Raw genomic sequence first — 22,740 nt, forward strand, 5'->3', positions numbered from 1 at the left:
TACATCTCCATCAAAACTGATGCAGGTTTTTGCATTACACCGTCCCGAGAAGTCCTGTGTGCATCTGGTTTTGCACTGGATACCTGCAACCTTCAGGGTGTCATGAACCCTGATCTGTCCTATGTGGGGCCCGACCCCATCCTAAAGACACATCGTGGGTCTTGGCTCCACGTCTGGCCTCTGGTTTCTATAGGGTGGAGCCTTTACCAGAGATGAGTGAACCTCCTTTCTTTCTCTTAGGGCTCTGCTTTTTGAGAATCTGACTACAGGAGGCAGAGACCTCTCAAATCAGAACTGTTCTCCAATTCCAGCTTTGATGCTCTGATTTGTTCCCCAAGGACAGCTGATCACCTTGCCTCTCTTCCTCCTCTCAAATTAGCTTCCCTCAAGTGAGAATTCAGTGCCCTCATGGGTTACTTCAAGAGTATGAGCTTTTCCAGTAATGGGTGGCCATATTGCCTCAGCTGCAATTTGCTCTAACAGGGCCTAATTCTCCAAACCATGGCTGTAGCCTTGTGCTGTTGTAAAAGGCCTTCAGCACGGAGGTGTTTTCTCTATTTCACATTGTTGCATGACCAGAAAGTTGACATGATCCCCAGCCCCTCTTGCACCGTAGAAAGTGGAGTCCACACAGGCCTGTCTTCAGCTCTAGCAGCAGGGACACTGGAGACCAGGACCATTTTTCATTCCTACCCCAGGCTTCTTGCCAGCTGTCATGAATCAGCACGGCTTCTCCGTTGCTGAGGTTTGCCACACGGAGACTTTCCTTCCTCTCCAGGGGAAGGTGTGAGGGAAGTGCAGTTGGAATCCAGTCTACCACATGGGGGTCAAGTTCAGGGTCTCACCTGGATGTGGGAACTGTTCATTATTCCTTCTATTTTAAACTCTGGCCAGGCAGGAGCATGTGTTCTGTCACCTGTGGCCTCTAGTGCAGCACCTTGCTCACATGCTCAATAACTATTTGTTCAATTAAATTTAAATAAACCCACAGCGGCTGGACATACTACTTAATACTTGTAATCATCACTCACCATTCAAGAAAGGGCAATGTCAAGAAGAGATGGAGATTATGTGCACCTCCTATGGCCTGGACCTCTAAACACAAAGCTATCTAATGAATGCGCCACCCTAAATCCTGGCTAGGGTTAGGTAGCCACAGTTCTTATTCATGCCACAGTTGGCCAGGATGCCCTTTCCTGTCTATAACCCCAGGCAATCTCCTCTACCTTCTTAGAATTATTCAATTCAGTCAGATTCTTTTCAACAAACTCGTATTTTACATGGGATATAGTGTTGAATGAAATATCGACTCTGCTCTTGAGGAATCCACAGTCTTCCTAGCTGTGGATTCCCAGCTGTGACCTTAAGAGAATTACTGAAACATTTTGTGCCTCAGTTTCCTCATTTATAATAGTGCTCTAGCAATAGCATGTCCCTTGAGGGGTTGACACGAAGGTTAAATAGATTAAAAGTGTAATGCACTTAAAAGTGAATGACTAACAGAAAGCATGTAATAAATGTTATTTATTATAATTCTTCAGGTCAACACCACAGTGATGATAATCTGGCTGCTGCCTAAACCCTTCCTCCTCCTACTGACCCGCCACCCACACTCTGATTTTCCATGGTTCTTTGATTCTTCATGTGATAATGTTTGAAAGGGAAAGATCCTGTGAGTGGCGTGTGCTGGCTGGAGTGGACCTGGAATTATGGGGTTGTGATGTAAAAGCTCAGGTATTACTTTATTTTCTGAAAATTTGGCTCATGGTGGGGCCAGCTCAGTGCTGCAGGGGTGTCAGGTAGGCAATATGCTGCACTTCCTCGCAGTGTTCCCAAATTGGGGTTTTCCAAGCCTTGAGTTGACTACCAATATACTTATCTTGAGCAATTATGCACTTGGAATATTGCTTTGGAAGTTCTGCCTCAGAGCCTTCTGGAATGTTCTTTATTTTCAGCGTCTCCCTGCTGTGGACTTACCTTCTGGGTTAAATTCCTTTTTGACAAAGTTTACTAATAAATCACCAATTACACTCTTGGGGAGGATCTAAGTAAGAACTTTTTTTAAAAATTGAGGTCAGCTCACTGTTTTAGAAGGATCAATTCTACTCCTGTTATTTGAAAACAAAACCAAATCTGAAACCTTTGCCATGAAATACATGTAACTCGGGCACCAAAAACGCAGACAATAGTCCTAAGTGATAGGACTTTTTTTTTTTTTTTTAAGATTTTATTTATTTATTTGTCAGAGACAGAGAGAGAGAGAGAGCACACAGAAGGGGGAGGGTCAGAGGGAGAAGCAGACTCCCTGCTGAGTGGGAAGCCTGATGGGGAACTCCATCCCAGGACCCCGGATTTATGACCTGAGCTAAAGGCAGATGCTTAACCGACTGAACTACCCAGGCATCTCAGGATTGTGGTTTCTGGTGCTATGAGCACACACCATTGTTCTCAGCATGAAGAGGGATAGTGCCAAGCACCCTCACATCCTGTCCTGCAGGAGCACATTGAGGAGCACAATCAGTCCCGAAGCTTCTAGAATGGGTGTATTTTCCATTCCTGTTGAGAGGCACTGGCTTGTAAATATGGGGAGAAACCCAGAATGAAAAAGTTAAACATATATTTCGGCTGGATGAGGATTAATTAGGAGAGGATTTGCAAGGACTATTATTTGTGGGTTCAACTTACTGACCTTTCCCCCCACCATCCCCTATCTAGGATGAAGCTCAGTGCTCTGTGCTCATTATCCTTAAATGCTTTCTTTTCTCTGTATCATCACCCCATTCATTTTATTTGGTACTTTTAAAAATGCAGTAATTTGGAGCAGTAGGCTTCACTGATTCTTGGGAATAGAACATTTAGTAGGCACAGCTATGCAGGCCTTAGGAAAAGTCTTTATGATCATTGGGAGCTCTCTGGCACTAAGATTGTGTTCCTGGTCCAGGTTGGCAAGGATCCCAGCAGATACCCTCCAGTGCTCTGTGGGCAGCAGGCATGTCTGAAAGCCCAACAAACAAGTTTCAAAATCAAGTATAAGAACTACTTCACTAATTTGGGGGCACCTGGGTGGCACAGTGGTTTGGGCCTCTGCCTTCAGCTGGGGTCATGATCTCTGGGGCCTGGGAATGAGCCCCACATCAGGCTCTCTGCTTGTTGGGGAGCCTGCTTACCCCCCTCTCTCTCTGCCTGCCTGCCTCTCTGCCTACTTGTGATCTCTGTCAAATAAATAAATAAATCTTTTTTTTTTTTTAATAAAAAGAACCACTTTGCTAATTTTTTGGTTATTTAGGAATAGCGATCTATTTTTGTTGATTAATTTTGTTGATTAACTGGAGTCCTTTTTTCATTTATTTCTGTTTTCTTTGTCAGCCTTTGGGCCAATTGTTACATTGTTGCTGCTCTTGTCACTTTTAAAAGGAAAATACTTATTTTACTAACAAAATGAGTTTTTTTCGGAAATAACAAAGGAAGGGCAACTTGGGGCAAGGAAACGAAGGTACTCCATAGGCAGGCCCAGAGATCAAAGGAGAGGGAGTTGCTTTTAAAGAGGAGTGGAAACTGGGGAGGCTGGCTTTGAACACAAGTTCATTGAAGAGAACAGGAGTTTGAATCTGTGGCAGTTTCTCATTGGCTACAAGCGGTGTTTAGTCCATTGTTGCGGGGTCAGGGAGGGGTCTTCCTTCTTTTTCTTAAAAGCAGATGAAATTTCTATATAATAAACGTCCTCCCTTGTCAAGACAGTTCTTTCTGCAGGTCATTCCTGCGGTAAGGAGCGGCATGTGCGTGAGAGCGCCCCCTTCGGGGCTTCCCGACTCCATTTTGATGGGGGTTTCTTTATTTATTTTCACCTGTTCAGGTGCGGACTCTAGACAGATTCTGGGGGTAGGGCCGGCGCATTCTGAAGGTGCCTAACTCTGCTTTGTCTGAGCGTCCTACCAAACCAGGTTCTCCTGCCTTCCAAGCCCCTTAAAGGGTCATCACTATGGCTGACAAGTGCTGGGGAGGAGGTTCGTGTGAGGATGGGGAACTTGAGCAGGAGCAGGTTGGCAGGCAATTCTGTGGGTTCTGGTCTGAGGTTGTTGATGGAAGAAATAAGTATGGAGGAGAAGGTCCCTCTTTGGTTTCAGAGTGCTCCTGTGTCCTGAGTTCTGGAGTCCAGGGCCGTGAGAAGGTAGGGTTAAGGGTGGTTCAAGGGCGAAAGCAGAGGAGGTCTAATTTGACCTCTGGTTCTTCCACCTGCAAACTTTCTGCTCCTTATTCTTTATTCCCCAATGATTTGAAAAAAGGAAGTCTGACCACAAAAACACAGAGGAAAGAGAGCTTTTCGGACACTTGGACCTCTTTCCTCTATTTAGTTCTGTCTAGAAATTCTGGTTAAAAAAAATGAGAGGACAAGAGGAGCTACAAATAAGGACTAAACTGAGATTCTGTGGTTTTCTTCGGGTTCTCTCGATCTCCATCTATCCTACTTTAAGGAAACCTTAATTTAAATTTGCAAATATTGATTTGAAAAAGATACAATTTAAGAATTTGAAAAAAAAGTGTGTTCAAAACATTCACTTAGAACACAAGCCCTTTAGAACATGCATTTTAGAACACAATTCCTTGGTGTGTTATAAGTATGAATTAATTATGGAAGCAACAATTTACATACAACTTCTCAAGAGTACCTCTAACCGTGGGAAGTGTGCTGCCTCAGTGTGGCTAGTATGTGCGGTGGGCTGCTCTGAAGGTTTGCCCAAGCCCCTTCGCTCATGTAGATGTTCGGTTACTACCAAATCCTAATCAGGATGTCTTGACTTTTTGGACTGGTCTGTGTTGCTGAATTTCAAATCGCTACTTGCTGACGAGGCAAAGTTGAAGGTGAGGGGCAAGTCTTGATATCAGCAGGAGCTAGATGAGCTTTGATAGGACTAAGAAAGATGCAGTTTCCAGGGCTCTGACATTTCATTCTCTTGTTATATAGCTGCCATAAAAAAGTCACTTGCATTTTCCGGTCTTCCTTACTGCTCCACACCAGCAAGAGGAGAAATGAGGGCCCCAGCCTCATGCCTAATCTGGTAGCTTACCTGGTGAAAAAACTATGAGTTGCCTGTGGCAATGGGGTTCGTGTCAGGGCTCACCCAAGCAGAAGATTTCGTCCCCCTCAACCCCAGAGGAAATAGAGATGCGGAAGCACCTCACGTGAAGTCCTCTCCTGAAAAACCCAGTATGAGTGATCACTGAAGGCCATTTCTGAAGTTATTTCTATAATGGGCATTTGCTGAAAACGGAAGAAAATGAAGGATGCTAATGTTCAAATATCATGAAGCTCGATATTGTACACATCAGGACATTTCACATTTAACTTAATGAGTCACCCAAATGTTCACTGACCGGTTGCCTTCTTAAACTTGAAGACTAAATTTTTTTCTTACTCAGGAGTCTGCTCTGTATGTGGCTTCCCCCCTTAATATGTACGATATTACGGCCCTGAAAATATTACTGATGCAGATTTTATGCCCAGACCATTGAGTCTACTTAGATATGTCATACTCATAAAAGCTCATGTTTATTGAAGAGGGTTATTAAATTTACTGTAAGATTTCATAAAGACCTTTTTAGGTGAAAAACGCTGGGTAGAACGGTTTGAGTGGATGCTTTATAAACCTTCTACGAGTCAAAAAAAAAAAGAAGTTCTAAATGCAAATGTCTTTCATGGAAAGTAAAAGCAATTTGTTTTTTTCATTAGGTGCTGGGGAGTCAGCTATCATGAAGATGACAGATTTTGAGACCTACGAAATCAGAGCCAGCTTTCTTTAACAGAGGACCACTAGCTGCTTATCTTCTCTATCAAAATGAGCATTCCATTCTAAGGTTAGGTACAGATATATAAATGTCTGCCTGGTTTGGGAATGGTTCTGTTCGAATGCTAGATATATTACGGAGAGGACTGCAAGACATTTAGTTTAAAACACACACACACACACGTGCGTGCGCGCACACACATACACATACACTTATGCATGCGCATGCACGAACACACACACTGTTACCGAATACACTGTAATTAAAGATATTCATCACTATGTTCATTTGAACTGGTACAATAAGACTATCTCATACTGTTTCTCTTCATTACTATGCAAGGCCAGAGCTTATATTTCTTGATTTGGAATGATGCCAGAGAGTCATTTCAATATTTGAGCTTTATACATTATTATTAATCATGGTGATGATGTACTTTTCAATATTCATGGTACTTTGTAACAATTTTTATTAGCTCTTTCTCTTAACAGCTGAATCAGGTCAAGAAAAACCACTACTACTCTTGCAGGTGAAGAAACAGAGGCACAGAGAGACACGTGACTTCTGGGTCACACACATGGAGCAAAACCCACAGTCTTGTATTTGTACATTCTGACACTGGGGTACTTCTCACAAATTCTTTTTTTTTTCTTGAGGATAAGTTTTCATTTTAGTAGTTTGAGATATATTTGGGAAGCTTAAAAGATACCGTTGAGCAACACAATGTTGGGTACGTGATAGGTTTTCAATAAATAGTAGCTAAAGAAATGTTAAAATATTCATTGGCAGTTCAGAGCACAAGATTTTTAAAATAATGCGTTGTTTGTGTGGAAGTAACATATTTTGAGTTAATGAATGGTAATTGGAATAGGATACCAGTTAGTGGGTAAGTTGGATATATCGCCTGGTTCAGAGTTCAGCGATAAATCACTGTAGGATAATAATGAAAGCATATGTCTCCAACAGCTTTTCTGTAAAGGTGTGATATTCTAAATGTAAACTAGTGGACCAAAGAGATAGTGAAGATTTATTTGCTCTCTGTTGGCAGAAATAGATTTCTTTCCTTAGCCTAATAATGAGGATGCATTAAAAATGTTTGTATAATAACCTCAGTTAAAATTATAAAAAAAGTACTATAATTAAAATGCTTACAAACCCCAGAGGGCCATCACAGCCTTAATATCATTGAGACAGACTGCATCCCACGAACCTAGCCGTTCCCGGTGTATGACAGAAATGTAACGCCATGTATTTGTGGCTGATGACAAGCACATTATCCCATCAGTTAATCTGTATCCATCAGTGTCTTTGTGTTTCACTCCCATATTGCTTTGGAAATGTCTGGATACAGTGTCTTGACAAATTATAATTTAGGAGGTTTAAATATAGTTTGCTCCACTTTTACCCAAAAAGTCTATAATATTTGAAACATTTTTTCTTTAAAATTACGTTGTACAGTTCTATTATACTGTTCAAAGAAAATGTCTAGTCTGCAGGAGGACGGTCGGGTTCTGTGGTATACAGAACAGTCTTTGCTCCTTCCTACTGTAATGACCAGGAAGCTGGATGTTGTCTGTGTCCTCCAAGGAGAGCAGGGTAGACATTTGTCTCTGTTTTTACTTGTAATCTTTATGGAAGTATCATAACATACAATGTTATATTAGTGTCAACATTTGTCTCCGTTCTTAGGCTGTCTATCAGATCATTCATCATGGGACCCATTTTTCATACTGCTTGGATTTTGAATAATTTAGTAAAATTAAACAAGCCAATTTGCAGTTTGTTTTTAAAGGTATCATCGTAGGCAGCACTGTGAGTCATAATTCTAAGCTTAACACAACCTGCATTTACGCAAAGAAGATGTTTTCTATCCAGACTTGATTGTTTGGATCCAATTCCGACCCTTGGCCTTATTTGAATCACCTTTGGCAGTCAAAGAAGGAGAGAAGAGAGGAATCGGGGCCAAAAAACACAGGCTTCTTATGCCTGAAGGTTTGGGGGATCCAGGGGCTTGAGGCAGTCCTATGTTTCTGGGGGCAATGCTGTCTTATATCCTCACGATGAATTTGGGGATTGGCTGAGCAAAGGCTTCTCATGCGTGAGGCGCAGTACTGCATCTGCTAAGACCTCAGAAGAGAATCCTTATAACTAGCATCTGCTGTATTCTCATTAAATATTTGACCTGGGTTTGGGATGGCCTGAACCTTATATCCTGGAGGAGAGATCCCACTCCCATGATGCTGGCAGCTTGGGGAGCACCACATTGAAATAAGGAGGCAGGGGTCACCCATAAAACAGGCGTAATAACAGCACTCTGTGAGTCATGTTCAGTAAGATATTGGGCAAAAGGATGTATCTGGGCTTGTGTGACAGCGGAGTCCACTTGTCCCCGTCACCGTATCATCTGCTTTGCCAGCAATACATTTCCAATGACTGAGCACATTATGCACAGTGGGTGGGATTAGAATGTTTTCAGGAATCTTTAATGCCTTCCTATCTTGTGAATGGTTTCCTTAGGCAAACACTCATTTCAAAACATGTGCCTCCTTAAGAGTACGCTTACTGTGATAAGCACCAAGTAAGGGACAGAATGTTTGAATTACCATATTGTACACCTGAAACTAACATAACTGTATGTTAATTATGCTGAAATGCAAATGAAAAAATATATACTCCTTAAATACACAGTTGTTGGAGGGGCGATTGCGTTAAAATGGGGGCTGCAACTTTAGTTTTTGTTGTTTAACCATTGTCTCTTCCTCCCCTGCCCCCCACCCATGCCCAAAAGAAGAAAGAATCAAAATCACGTTGACACACAAAGAAAACAAACACCAAACTCCCCAAATGGTTTAGGTCACCAACTCTTGCAAAGACTTGGGGGTGATTCTCAAATCTAGAATCACTACTAATGAAAAGGAAGAAGTGCACTCTCCACCCCTGACCATTTGCTTAGTTATAAATAACGTAAAATCAGACACTTGCAGTAAAATTGCTTATCTTTTTTTTGGCAGGGGGGAGGGGGGAGGGGGGAGGGAGCAGAGGGAGAGGTAGAGACAGAGTCCCCAACAGGCTCCATGCCCAGTGTAAAGCTGTCATGGGGCTCGATCTCACCCCCCTGAGATCGTGACCTGAGCTGAAATCAAAAGCCTGATTCTTAACCGACTGAGCCACCCAGGTGCCCCAGTAAAATTGCTCTTTCAATTTTCAAAGTCTACAAATCTTAGGGAGGGCTCTTTGCTATTGCTGTTATAACACTGCAATAAGGTTAAAACCCAGTGAAGAATTGCAACAATCAGAGCAGTAATGATCGTTAATACATAATGATCAGGTGCTGTGTGCTCATTACTGTTCTGAGGGCTTTTACATATTTACTCATTGAATATAAGTAACTGTGAAGCACGTAGTTTACTTAGCCCCATCTTATGGATGAGGACACCGAGGTACAGAGGGGTTTAGTAATTGTCTAAGATCACATAGCGCATAAGGGACAGAGCTGTATTATGGACACAAGCAGTCTGACTCCAGACTTTGCATTCTTAAATACCCAACTCTTCATAACCCTTTTTGTAAAATCATTCATGCACCTCGTTTTGCTTATGTTTTACTAATCTGGTAGCTCACCAAGAGCAAACATTTACATGCATACTTGTTTCTTCCTTTTGGGCTTAATCTTTCTTGCTTAAAAATTTCCCTTTTGAATCCATGCACGTGATAAGAAATTAAAACTGGACAAAGAATCCAGAGCAAAAGAAGTCTCTCAGCCAGTTTGACTGGCTTTCCTTTGACTTTCCCCAGCTGGAGGCCACCCTTGTCCCCAGTTGCTTGAGTATCCTTCTAGAGATATTCTGTGCACATTGGAGCTTATATTTCACATCACTTTAAAAAAAGGGGTTGAAGTTTCTGAACAGTTTTAAACAGCAGCCTATTCACTTCAGTGACACCAAATGTGTCCCTGAAAACCAAGAGACCCAGACACTTAGATAATCGTATTCAGTTGGGCATATTGGCTGGGACACTCAAGTTTCTGCTGTCCCTAGCTTATGGGAAGCACAGCTAAGAAGGTTATAAATGTGACATGTTTAGTCTACTGGGACCCAGGGAGACACTGTGCTCAGAACCCTTGGCCATTTGCTACTGATAGCACCACCGAGGAGGGCCAGCAGAACCTGCTTCCAAGACAGTCTGTCCCAGAAGAAACACAGACATTTTTTCCAGTGGGGACACAAACTCTAGTTCAATGAGGATGTGTCATACGTACCTGGCAGGGGAGATATCATCGTCACGATGGTGCTTTTCCCAGGGCGAGGCTTATCCATTGCACGAAGGGGATGCTGACCTCTGCAGTTTCCCCAACTGTGGGAAACTTACAGCATAATCTGGAGTGGAGGACTCTGTCCATGCTTCCAAAAAAAAAAAAAAAAGTGTCTATGTATGGGAATTTAAAAAAACAACTGTTTGTTTTTTTTTTTTTTAAAGTGTATTTTCATTGATTTAGCAAGCCCACCTCTAGAAGTTTATCTAAAGACTTAGCTACATGGTTGTTCATGACAACCTTTTGGGGACAAACCAAAATAATCAAAAGCTGGGGCTTGGTTAAATAAATTACATTAACTGAATAAAGAGTCAGTGAACCATTAAAAAAATGAAAAGAATATTAAGTGATATAAAAAGTTGTTTACCATACATAGTTAAGTAGAAAGAGCAGCATGTAGAGAAGGATGTATGCAGAGCCACTGTATTTACTGGCTATGGGGAGTGTAATATGAGAGAGACCACCGGCAGGAGCTAGTGGGATGATTTACAAAAATATTAGCCTTTTTTAGGTGGTAATAGGCAATTTTAATGAAGCTTTTCATTGCTTCTTTAAAATGTAAAAAACATAACAATGAATACGTTGCAGCTGTACCAAAAAAACCCCCAAAAGACTTAAAAAAAAAAAGTTTAAGAATAATTAATGAGCTCTTCAAGAAACCAGTTGTAGATTGTTTACTAACCAGATGTTTAAATAGCTTTTTCTTGGTTATAATCTAATAGTTTTTCAAACATCTGCTAGCTTGTCTCTCTCCGACCTTTGAAATCCAACCCCTTCATGTACCACTGATTAAAATAGTGTGTGACCCCTTCACAATGTCTTCAGAGTATTATCTGGCAGGCAATTATTGTTTTTAATTTAGATGTGTTGTCTGAGCTTTGTTGAACAGACCCCAGACTCTTTCAGTGTGGACCTGCTGATAATAGTCATAGCGAACATTCACAGGACTTTCACCTGTCCTTTGAGCTGGGCAAAGTGTTTCACTAGCGGGGTCTCACTGAATCTCAATGGGGCACGGACTACAACTGTGTTCTCCTTACAGATGTGGAAACTGAGGCTCCAAGAGGTTGAGGAACCTGCCCACAGTTACAGAGTGGATAAAGTGGAAGAGACATTATTTCACAACGCAGGCTCTCAATCAGTATAAAAAGCTCTCCCGCCCATCTCTAAGACTGTGCCATCTCAGATTTGATGATCGGAGGTTTTTAAAGCATCTTATAAATCCCATTTTGTAGACAATGAAATTGAGCCAGGAAATGGGTGATGTGTACGTGCTCAGAAAATTAATCCGTGGAAAGGCAGATACAATCCAGCATCCCCTGGGTCTTGTCTCTGCATTTAGTGCTAACTCACTTTTCAGGAGAACATAAACCACCCCAGCGTCCTGCATGGCACCGTGACGACATAAGCGGAATGTGATTTTTTGAGCCACTCAATAATGGAGGAGATGGAAATCTTCCCACCTCATCTTGCTTATTACTGATTGTACACACAACCCTCACCCATCAAGATCATTTTCAAAAGATGATTACTTCAGTGTGCCCAGGCCTGCAGGACATAAGTACATGGGCAGTGGTGGTAAGAGCTATAATTATTCTTAATGGGAAAATATGCAGGTAATGACTTAGATGATCATGTATCTGTAATGTATGAGTTCCAAAGCCCAATGAAGTAATTAAGCAATCTGCAAACATGCAGGGGAAAAAGCCGGAAATGAAAAAGAACCAGAATCATGTTCCTTTGGAAATAACTGGCAAACTTTCTAAAAGAGGAGTCATAAACGGAAGAGCTCTTTTTCATCGATCAGTGCATCTATCTACCTGTCCATCCTTCCATCCAGCTGGCTTGCTGGGTTTTACGGGCAAAAATGTTTCCATCTTAGAGTATTTGTCAGGGGCCAGGTTTTCCAAGTTATCAGCTCAAAGGATAGTATTTGTTCTTTCTGGAATGTCAATTTGCATATAGCTTTGCCCTTATTGAGTGCGTTCACTTACCCGAGCCCTTCTCTTGCTCAAGAGCAGTGGCAGGAGAGAGCAGGATGAGTCCCCACAGACTGGAAGCTCTGAGTGCAAATTCTACCTCCGCAGTTCTATGGTTAACCTTGGTAGTTGCGCTCTTCTTTAGGGTGATGATTCTTACTTCCTGGAGGGGGTTCTAGGAGAAAGTGCTCCATTGTGACACAGCTGTGAGCTGCGTACCTATTAAGTGTAGCCATTATCATTCCTACTGGTTGGTTTCTTTTTCCTGTCTCGTGAATGAACAATCCAAGGCACAGTGATTTGTCCTAAGGCATAGAACTGGTTGGAGGCAGAAAACTCAGATTTTTTGCTTGTTTTGAGTTCAAGGTGGTATGTTCTCAAGCAAGAGAGAGAGGGAAAAGAAAAAAGAAAAAAGAGAGGGTTTGGGGGTTGATCTTGGGGCTGCAATAAGTCTAGGCATCAATAATAAAAGATTTTCTAACAACAGGCTCTTTCAAATGGTAGGTGTAGAGAAACTATTTGTAAACATGTAAACCAGTCCAATCAAAGGGGGTACTTTTGAGGAATACTAAACCAATATATTAGTCTTTGGAAGGATTTATGGAGTAAAAGGCAGGGAGGAAATGGCCAGATTAGGGCTGTCCGGGGAGCAATTAGCAGCACTTACCAACTATTAAAGCACTTGGTCCTTAGAAAACACAACAGAAATTCAGAGAGAAAGGGCTTTTTTCCCTCCCCCTTTGAAAGTGCAGGCTCTCTGATGCTTAAAGCAAAAGTGTTGTTGTGAAGTTTGTAGGAGGTTGTCCTATGATTAATTAATGCTGTAGCTTTTAAGTTTCTGTATAGTCGTATCCCGGGTTATGATTTTATCACTGTCACTAACAAAGCAGCTTCAGGCCAAGGGAGGATTTTGAGTTGGGAGACCTCAAAGAACCCACAGAAAATGCTGAGGATGTTAGTGGTCGCCCAGTAGGTGGCAGCCTTCCCTCTGAGTTAAAGCCTCTCTGTTCCCTAGCAAGACACTCAAGAGAGCAGGGTGGGTGGGGGAAGCTTCTGGCTTTATTTATTTAAAAACAACAACAACAACAACAAAACAAACAAAAAATTGCCCCCCCCCCCCGCTTTAAAGACGCACTGGGGAAAATGGCAAGTAAGGAAGGTATGGCATTAAAACTTTCTCCTTTCCTATTCCTACTGGTTAATTACTTGCTGGCTTCTACTTAGATAAAGGGCTTCTGGTTTAAGGTTGCATTGTTTTGTATGATACCATGCTAAGATCCTAATTGTATCTCCCACTATTGAATATTCTTATTATTTTTCTAACATTTTGTAAAAGATACTGGATTTCTTTAAATAAAAAGGCAAGTAAATATACTACATGCGCAGATATAAACTTATTTTTGGGGAGAAAAATGTTTTATTAGTGTTTCATTCCATCTGGGTGAACAAAAAAATCGTGAACCACCCTCCCTCCCCCACCAAGCGCTTGTGAGCACTGACCTATGGTTTGTGGTTGTGGTCACTCCTTTTGGAGCCTGGCACTCACTCTCTGTCATCTCATTCCGGCTCCATCCTTGTTGTTTCCAGGTGAGGCTGGCTGTTTCCTCTGTTGCCTCTGAAGTTGTAGGTCCAGCCTCTTAGGCTATATGTCTCTATATTTCTTGGTTAAGGAAAAGGAAAGAAGATGAGTGTGTATGTGGTAGGGGGAGGGTAAGGAGAAGAGCTAACATTCATTGATTCCTTAGCTTGTACCAGGCACTGTACTAGTTATAAATATTATCTCACAAAATTCTTTTTTTTAAAAGATTTTATTTATTTATTTGACAGACAGAGATCACACGTAGGCAGAGAGGCAGGCAGAGAGAGAGGAAGGGAAGCAGGCTCCCTGCTGAGCAGAGAGCCCAATGGCTCCATCCCAGGACCCTGGGATGGTGACCTGAGCTGAAGGCAGAGGCTTTAACCCACTGAGCCACCCAGGTGCCCCTATCTCATAAAATTCTTAAGTGAGGGGGCTGGAGGTGATAGGAATGGGATTGATAGTGTCTCCAATTTAAGATGAGGGAAATGAAGACTCAAAGAGATTAAGTAACTTGCCCCTGGTCACTTAGCTGGTAAGAGCCAGGATATGAGATAAAAGCTTTATGTCAGGGATGTTCAAATTTATTTCTAATTCCCCCACTCCATTTTAAAGGTGCATTGGCATTTACCCTTGGGCTATGTAGAACAAGCGCTTTGTCAGCAGAACAACCCTGTTGTGGATCCTCTGCCTTAGTATGATGTATGCATTTCATCTTCTTCAAATTAAAAACCTTTAAGAGCCAGAAACACACAGTCCTAACTCTCAACTTGAACCTAAGCTCTTTTTACACTAGAATTCAGACTTGTGCGGGCATCTCTAGAGGACCTGGTCAGTTAATCTTTAAGAGTTGATTTGCATGAGGAGGAGGAGCCTGAATCTGGACAAAGACATGCCTAGAGATTGGAGGGGAGGAGTTAGCAAGATTTCTGTGTCTTAGGATCATCCAGCTCTGCCAGAGTGATGAAAATTAGGGACTAAAAATAGAATCTGAAAGCAGCATTTGAAAACTCAGTAAGACATGTGGAGCCCTCTCTACTGGGGTCTCACGTTATAAACGAGGTCAGAAAGGTATTAAATGAGGAGAAATGTTTCTTCATCTCAGCCCCATCCAAATGTACAGCATCACCCATATCAGTTTGGACTTTGACTCTTTGGAGTGTCATTAGCAAAAGAGAAGGGGAGGCCCAATCTTGGTCAATGGGCTCCAGGGAGAAAACTGTTTCATAACTGTTATGTGGTGATGAATCAGGGAAACCCCAGTTATCCAAAGACGAAATAATGACCAAATGCTTTGTATTGGGTTTGGGATTTTGAGGCAGAGGAATCTGGCATAGTCTCAAATTATACCACGAGGGCAGCTCTTATTTGATTTACTCAAAAGGCAACTCTGGTTCTCACCCATTTAATGGGTCTCTTGAGGTGAGATTCATGAGGAGGTAATGAGCAGACAAGAAATCTTGCTTAATTAGGTCTTCAGTTGATATTAACATGATATTAACATGATCTGTATTCCCTTTAATCCCCCTTCCTGCCATCTAACCCATTTCTGAAGGGCAGAGTAATTAGTAAAAGAAAAGGGACAGGCTCCATCCAGGCTTGGTGATAGAAGTAGGGGTAATGCTTTTCTAAAAATAACTTCCAAAGGGAGGAGGACAAGATTGTTGTTGCCTTCAAGCATTTGAAGCATTATTATCCATTTTATGAAAGACACATCATACTTATTTTGTATGCCTCAAGAGGTAGAACTTGGGCCATTGAGTAAAAGTTATAGGGATGGAGATGTTAGCTAAATCAATGTGAGGGAGAATTAGAGACTGTCAAAGCAATGCAGAGGTGGAATGGGCTGCTTTAGAAGAGAGTGAAATCTTTGCCACTGGAGATGTCTAAGCAGAGATCAGAAGCCACCTGGTGGGATTATCCTAGAAAGAGGGAATGGGAAGGGTGAGAGTAGCTGACTTTTAAGTTCTTTCCAAACTTGGGGTTCTGAGATTCTGTGTTCATAAACTAGACCACCTGGATTTTACGAATCTAGTAAAAGTATTCTTTTTAGAGTAAAAAATCTTTTCCTATGACTGTAGAAATTAGTCCAATAGTCCAAACAAAACAAGAAAGCTTAAGCTTCCTTCACCCTTGAGTTTGACATAGGAGGACCTCAATTCCCCTATTTCATAGGATGAAAATTAAACAAGTGTGCCCAGTGATGTGATCCTGTTTCTGAAAGTAAGTACCTTGCCTCTATTCTATTGCTGCATCAGTCTGGAGAAAAGATGAGTTGCTTTACTGGTAATCCATTCACAACAAATATTTTGTGAGTTTTTGTAGTATTTTCTTAAGATTTGGAAGTTACAGGGTGGAAATTTTATGTATAATTCACATCTTTTCTTCATTTCCTGCCTGTATTACTCTTTCTTTTTCCTTTCCTAACAAGGAAATTCTTCATGCAGATCAGTTCTGTGAACACTTAAGTTTTTTGAGATTTGGTTTTCCAATCTGTATTAGTCAGGATAGGAGACATATTAACTCTAAAATATTACAGGCTTCTACCTCAAAACTTTTCTTTCCCATTTTTGGTTGATGTTCAGTATGGGTCATCAAAGAACTCTATTCCATAGAGCCTCTCGGGGACTCAGGGTGAGAGAGACTCCATTTCAACACGTAAGCACTCTTATATGCTTCTACTTCAAAACAACACATGATGTCACCTCCAAAGCCCATTGGTCAGAATATTCCCCACTTGGTTCCACCAGCTGTAAGGAGGTAGGAAATACAGGGAAACCATAGCAGAGTTGGTAAGCATTACCGTTTCTGCCTCCTACTCAAAGCAGAAACTTTCCCAATCAAGATGGCTCCCTCCTCAAAAGGAATTCTCATAATTCTTAATAAAAGAATGGCATTTTACCTTTGACTTACATTCATATTCTCATGTTAATTTTGCCACAACTCAGCAATAACTTCTGAGGTAACTCTTTGAATTAGGAAGGTAAGAACTCTGCTCAGCTGAGGTTATTATTAAGTTTCTTGCCCAACTTAATGGGCAGTATTTAAAAAGTTTAGAAGAAGCCGTAATTATTCAAATGCAATACATTAGCTTGGGGTCACAAATTATTTCTGGTTTAGAAAGAAAGTTATTATGGGGATATGGACTTTATTCTTTCAGTTTTACTATGCCTATATTTTTTTGAGCCAAGGCAGTCTTTAATAGCATTAACCTAGTTTTTAATAGCATTGGTTTGCACATCAATATTTCTATTATTTGAGAATGTATTGTTGACTGCTAGTTAAAGATGCTTGAGGATTTTCATTACTTCTGACAAAGTTGATGGTAAAAGACAAATATTCTAATCGAGGTTTTAATAGTTTCCCACATTTGTTTTATCTTTTCAGAAACTGCAGTGTACTCTGACAAGCTCAGGTTTTAGATTTTTGTTCCGTCTTGGCAGTTGTTTATGGTTCTGGAGTGTACTCTGCCTCTCAGTTTTCGAGAATTGCTATTCTAGTCCAGGATTCTGGTTAGGGTATTTTGTCACTGAGCATTTTGCTCCCCACTTAAAAAAAATGGCTTCTAATTTAGGCTGGCCTTTCCTTGTGTACTCTTCTGTGCATTTTGGGTAAATATCTCTGAAAGATAAACTTGTGCATGGGCAGGTTGCCTCAGGCAATTCCTGTAAAGTGGTTAATGTCAACATGAGTGAGACATTATCTTAGGAACATATGCTTTCTCAAAATGCCATATTTATGCCAAAAAGCAAACGCACAGTTTACCAAAGCAATCAACCTGATAAAAATCAAAGCAAAAGCACCCACCAAATAAAAAGTGTGGTAAAAGCATTTTTAATATTGTTTTAGTCATTAATGTGGATGGTCTCTGACCCTGCTTTCTGCCAGTGAGGACACTAAGACCCAGATGGGGCAGAGACACATCCAAGAGCACAATGAGAATTTCAAGGGCCAAATGTAGGTTCTGTGTTGTTGAACAATGATAAAATGGTGCCCTAGAAAATCCCAGGTGTGGGGGAGATGAGAAGGCTGAAAGACAAAGAAATCAAGCAGCCTCCTATATGGTTACTCATTGATTGCTTCACTTAAACACACATGCAATTTTTTTTAAAAAAATATTTTATTTATTTGACAGAGTTAGAGAGAGAGCACAAGTAAGCAGAGCGTCGGAGAGGGGGAGAGAGAGAAGCAGGCTCTCTGCCGAGCAGGGAGCCCGATGTGGGGCTTGATCCCAGGACCCTGGAATCATGACCTGAGCCGAAGGCAGCTGCTTAACCAACTGAGCCACCCGGGCGCCCCCACACATGCAATTTTTAAAAAAATTTTATTTGACAGAGATCACAAGTAGTCAGAGAGGCAGGCAGAGAGAGAGGAGAGGAAGCAGGCTCCCTGACAAGTACAGAGTCTGATGTGGGACTTGATCTCAGGACCCTGGGATCATGACCTGAGCCGAAGGTAGAGGCTTTAACCCACTGAGCCACCCAGATGCCTCACACATGCAATTTTTACCAAGAGTCAGATGCTGTGGCAGGTGCTGGAGAACAAGAAAAAAACCCTCTGCCATTAAGGATCTTAATGTTTTTCTAATACCAAATCTGTTTGGTATGAGAAAATACAACACCATGGTGCACCTGGGTGGCTCAGTGAGTTAAGCCACTGCCTTCAGCCCAGGTCATGATCTCAGGGTCCTGGGATCGAGCCCCATGTCGGGCTCTCTGCCCAGAGGGGAGTCTGCGTCCCCCTCTCTCTCTGCCTACCTCTCTGTCTGCTTGTGATCTCTCTCTCTCTCTGTCAAATAAATAAATAAAATCTAAAAAAAAAAAAACCCTGAAAAATTAAAAAAAAAAAAAAAGAAAAAGAAAACACAACACCGAATTTTTGTTTATCTAATACCAAATCAGATTTCATCATTTATTTAGGACCAGGCTTCTGGACAAATAGACATGCCTCTTTATAGGTTCTAGGCACTATAGACTGATTTCCTCCAAGTATGTTCCCAACTTTGCCTGAAATGTTTATCATAATACTGGTATTTCTGCATTATACCATTTGCCTTCTCTTAAAATTGAGAAAGGTTATCTTGGAAAAAATGTTATGCTACCAACTAATTTATCAATTATTTTGTGTAATGCAAGATCCTGAGCAGAATGCACAAACACTTGGTAGTGTGGGGATTGACAGAGGAGGGAAAGGTGAAGAGCAGGAGGATATGGAAGATATGGAGCCCTGTGGGTATGGTGAGCTGTATCTGAGATGAGAGGACAGGAGACTGTTAAGGGGAATGGAGGGGCAGAAAAGCTCCAGTTAGATAGTTCAAATGGTTTTTAATGAAAGGTCAACTTCCAAATATGGGGATAGGAATAAGGGAAGCAACAGAGGATGTTGAGGCCCCAGACATCAGCACCAGCAGGAAGCCATTGTTCCCTATGATCACAGGGAGGACAGGGTGTTACAAGAGTCCTCTAAAAGTCCCTCAATAGGAGCTATTTTAGTAGAGGGCCCAGGCACTGTCCACCAAGTGACTCAGAGGAAGGAGGGAGAAAAGAAGAAATACCTGGACTCCCTCTTATACCCTCTGACCTCTTGTAGGAAACTCAAATTGGTCAAATCCAACCATAACCAGCAAGGGAACCCAAGTGATGTCATCCAGAAAAGCCAACTTCCTGAAGCAGAGACCTGGGTGGAGAAGGGAAGAGAGTGGATCTGAACTAGGGACAAATGGAGAATCACCAGTACACACAAAGAAGAAAATCAACCTCCAAACACATGTGCAAGTCCAGAATAGAATAACTCCCCGTCTACCCATAACCTCACTTCAATAATTATGAATATTTTATATTTGGTAGAATGAAATATACTTTATGTTCTTTTGTTTGAAAGAATCTAATTCCCTATATTAAATCTCTTACTGAGTGAAAAACATAGCAATTTGTTGGATTGTATCTTATTGAAAGCCATGTTCTATACTAGCTATCCTCCTATTTGAAGAAGTTGGAAAGCTAAGAGCTATTGTCTTGCGGGTTGCATTGTAGCTAGGATTCTGCATGTGATTTATGTCCAGTCTTCAAAGTGGACTTCCATGCAATTTGGAAGACAAGACATTAGGTGGCAGCTATCTTCCTATATGGAGGACAAAAGTTCTACCAGTGCCAAGCGTAGGCAATAGTTAGACTCCATGTTCTGCTGTGGAGATGCTCATTTCCTGGGAATGTGGATTCATTTCCTGGGAGTTAGGAGTCATTTTCTGAGAGTGAGGACTTAGCATGGCAGCCCCAGTAGCTGAAACATCTTTGTATCATGTTGATGGTGTCAGGAACTTGTGACTCAGTCTAGTGGAGGCCCCCTGGCTTTTACCCCTTGAACCTTTCCAGTGTTCGTAACATCCTAAGTCCCTGTATTAAGTCTCTTTGAAAAACTTGGGAGAGTTTCAGTTCATTGCACCAAATCCTGATCCTCATGCTAGCTCAGTCCACTCATAGAACATAATTCAGTTCTGAAGAATGATGTGAACTCTAAGAAGTTTTGTGAAAAAAGATGGTAGCTTGTTGAAACCCAAGAAGCATTGTTTGGAACCATAAGTGATAGTTAGTCTTGAAATTAAAAAAAAAGGGCAATTGGAGAATTAATTTCCAAATGATTAGGCAGTATTGTTTAATAAAACATTATGTGCTGGGCACCTGGGTGGCTCAGTGGGTTAAGCCGCTGCCTTCGGCTCAGGTCATGATCTCAGGGTCCTGGGATCGAGTCCCGCATCGGGCTCTCTGCTCAGCAGGGAGCCTGCTTCCCTTCCTCTCTCTCTGCCTGCCTCTCTGCCTACTTGTGATCTCTCTCTGTCAAATAAATAAATAAAATCTTTAAAAAACAAACAAACAAACAAACAAACAACAAAAATTTATGTTCTGGAGGTAATGATGGATCAGTTGCAGAAGGGCAAGAATGGAACCAGGAGGTCTCAGGTTCAAGGGGTGTGGTCTGGGGGGCACATCAGACTGAATGAGTGGTAGAATTTGAAAGTTTCTACGTAGCATCACTGAACAGCACTGAACAGGTTACCCGCTGACTTGAATCAATGATGAAAGTCATGTGACGGAAGTGTTCCCATCCTATCGTTACCAGTGTGGATTTGCCAAGGTGGGTTTGACTGAAGCCCTAAGGAGGGCCTCAAAATCACCCACAGCAGAATGAGCTATATGCTGGCTGGCCCCAAAGGAGGTCTCCATAATGACCCCATGACAACTCAAGGTAGGAATCAGCATTTCCTTAAATTGATATAAACGATCCATTTTCACCAAAGCATCCTGTGAAAATTTTACTAAAGGTTTCATAGGAGAGACTGAAGATTTGATTTACATTGCCAATGCTAAAGTATTTCACAAGAAAATCCATTTAGACTTTTATCTCTTTTCCCAAGTCTTTCATTTGGCCAGTAGCTAGAAAAGTGTCTTCTCTCTCACTTTCTCTATGCAAGTCATATACTTGGCAAGTCTACCACAGATATGGCGAACACCGTTGGAGGCAATAGAAAAGGGCTGGGGCAGTATATGACAGCAGTAGATTCCTGACATCAGATTCAAATGAGCTCTCCAATCATCTCTTCTAGCATCCATAATATGTGAGGGTAATGCTGGGACCTTTCTCTATTTCTCTCTCCACTTGTGAACCAAGGTAATGGCATTTTATTCTCATCTCCTTCCCTATCTCTATTCTTGTCAGATTATCAGGAAAAAAAATTTCTGTTTCCTGACAATAAGAAAGAGGATAACTGCAGCTTCCTTTTCTCTAACTGCTTCAGTGGTTTTTGTCGGTGAAAAATCATATTTAGGCTTTAGCTCCTATAGTCCTGGAGACTTGCAGTTCAACCTGTCAGCAGCCACAGGCAATAATTTCCTCATGTAACTGCCACATTAAAGTACTTAAATAATATAGCAGAGAAGTGTCTGCTAAAAATGAAATTACATAAACACTGTAGTATTGGGTACCATGTTTTTACACGTATTTTCTTACTTAATTCACCTCAAGTATGATCGCTACCTTTCACAGTTGAAGGATCTGCGGCCAAGAGAAGTTCATTCATTTGTCTGGGCCACAGAGCTCATTAAGAGCGAAGCTTAAAATCAATCTCAGGTCCGAGTTAGAAGTGGGTGTTTGTGTGCCAGGGAAGAGACAGAACACAGGGATCCCTTTCAATAGCCAAACTAAAGGGAAAATGCCAGTGTTCCTCTGTGGTTGAGACCATGTTGGAAAGAAGGGGAAGCAGTGAACTAAGACTATGAAAGGTGTAGAGAAAGCAATCCATTTCAAGTAAATAATCAATTTAGCATAATTTTTAATTATTATAAAATCAGTGCTTGTGCATTGAAGAAAATTAGAAAATACAGGCTAAAAAAATCAGAAAATGGAAGCATGTTCTCACTACCCAGGGGTGACCCTGGTTTCCACCTTAATCAGATGTACTTCCAGGTCAACACATGTATGTGTATATATATGTGTGTGTTTTTAACAGAAAGAGATCATATTATAAATATTGTTTTATAACCATATTCTTTCAGTTAACAACCTCTATATTTCTTTCACAACAATTTTCTCACTGTCCTCCCCACTAAACTACTTGTTGTGTGCGATGATTCCCACCTCTACCTGGTGCCCTGTTTCCTTGCCTGCTTTATTCTAGGATCTGGCTGTTGGTTTTTTTTTTTTTTTTTTTTTCACAATAACATCTTATCTCTGAGCAAAATTTTTCATCTTTTAGGTAAAGTTAAAAGGCGGGCACCTGGGTGGTTTAGTCGGTTAAGTGGCTGACTCTTGGTTTCAGCTTGGATCATGATCTCATGAGACTGAGCCCCACTTTGGGCTCCACAGTCAGCAGGGAGTCTGCTTGAGATTCTCTCCTTCTGCCCTTCCCCCCACTCACTCTATCTCTATAAGTAAATAAATATTCAAGAAAAAAAATTCTGTCTCTGGTTATATAGCTTCTGAAGTCACAGTTCCGCTCAGTGATAATTAATGTGGGAAATGAGGACTCAGGGTTCCCCAAGATCCAAAATGGCTTCTGGATCATTATCAAAAAGAGACTCATGTATATTAGGGTT

The 22,740-nt window shown here is 41.4% G+C and overlaps 1 pseudogene; it reads left to right on the plus strand.

Annotated features, from left to right (window-relative positions):
* Window positions 1-10,034: 10,034 nt before the first annotated feature.
* On the plus strand, window positions 10,035-10,190 carry LOC132014825 (U1 spliceosomal RNA; annotated as a pseudogene).
* The last annotated feature ends 12,550 nt before the right edge of the window (window positions 10,191-22,740 follow it).

This window comes from Mustela nigripes, chromosome 3, assembly GCF_022355385.1.
Source record: "Mustela nigripes isolate SB6536 chromosome 3, MUSNIG.SB6536, whole genome shotgun sequence".
In the NCBI taxonomy this organism is placed as follows: Eukaryota; Metazoa; Chordata; class Mammalia; order Carnivora; family Mustelidae; genus Mustela; species Mustela nigripes.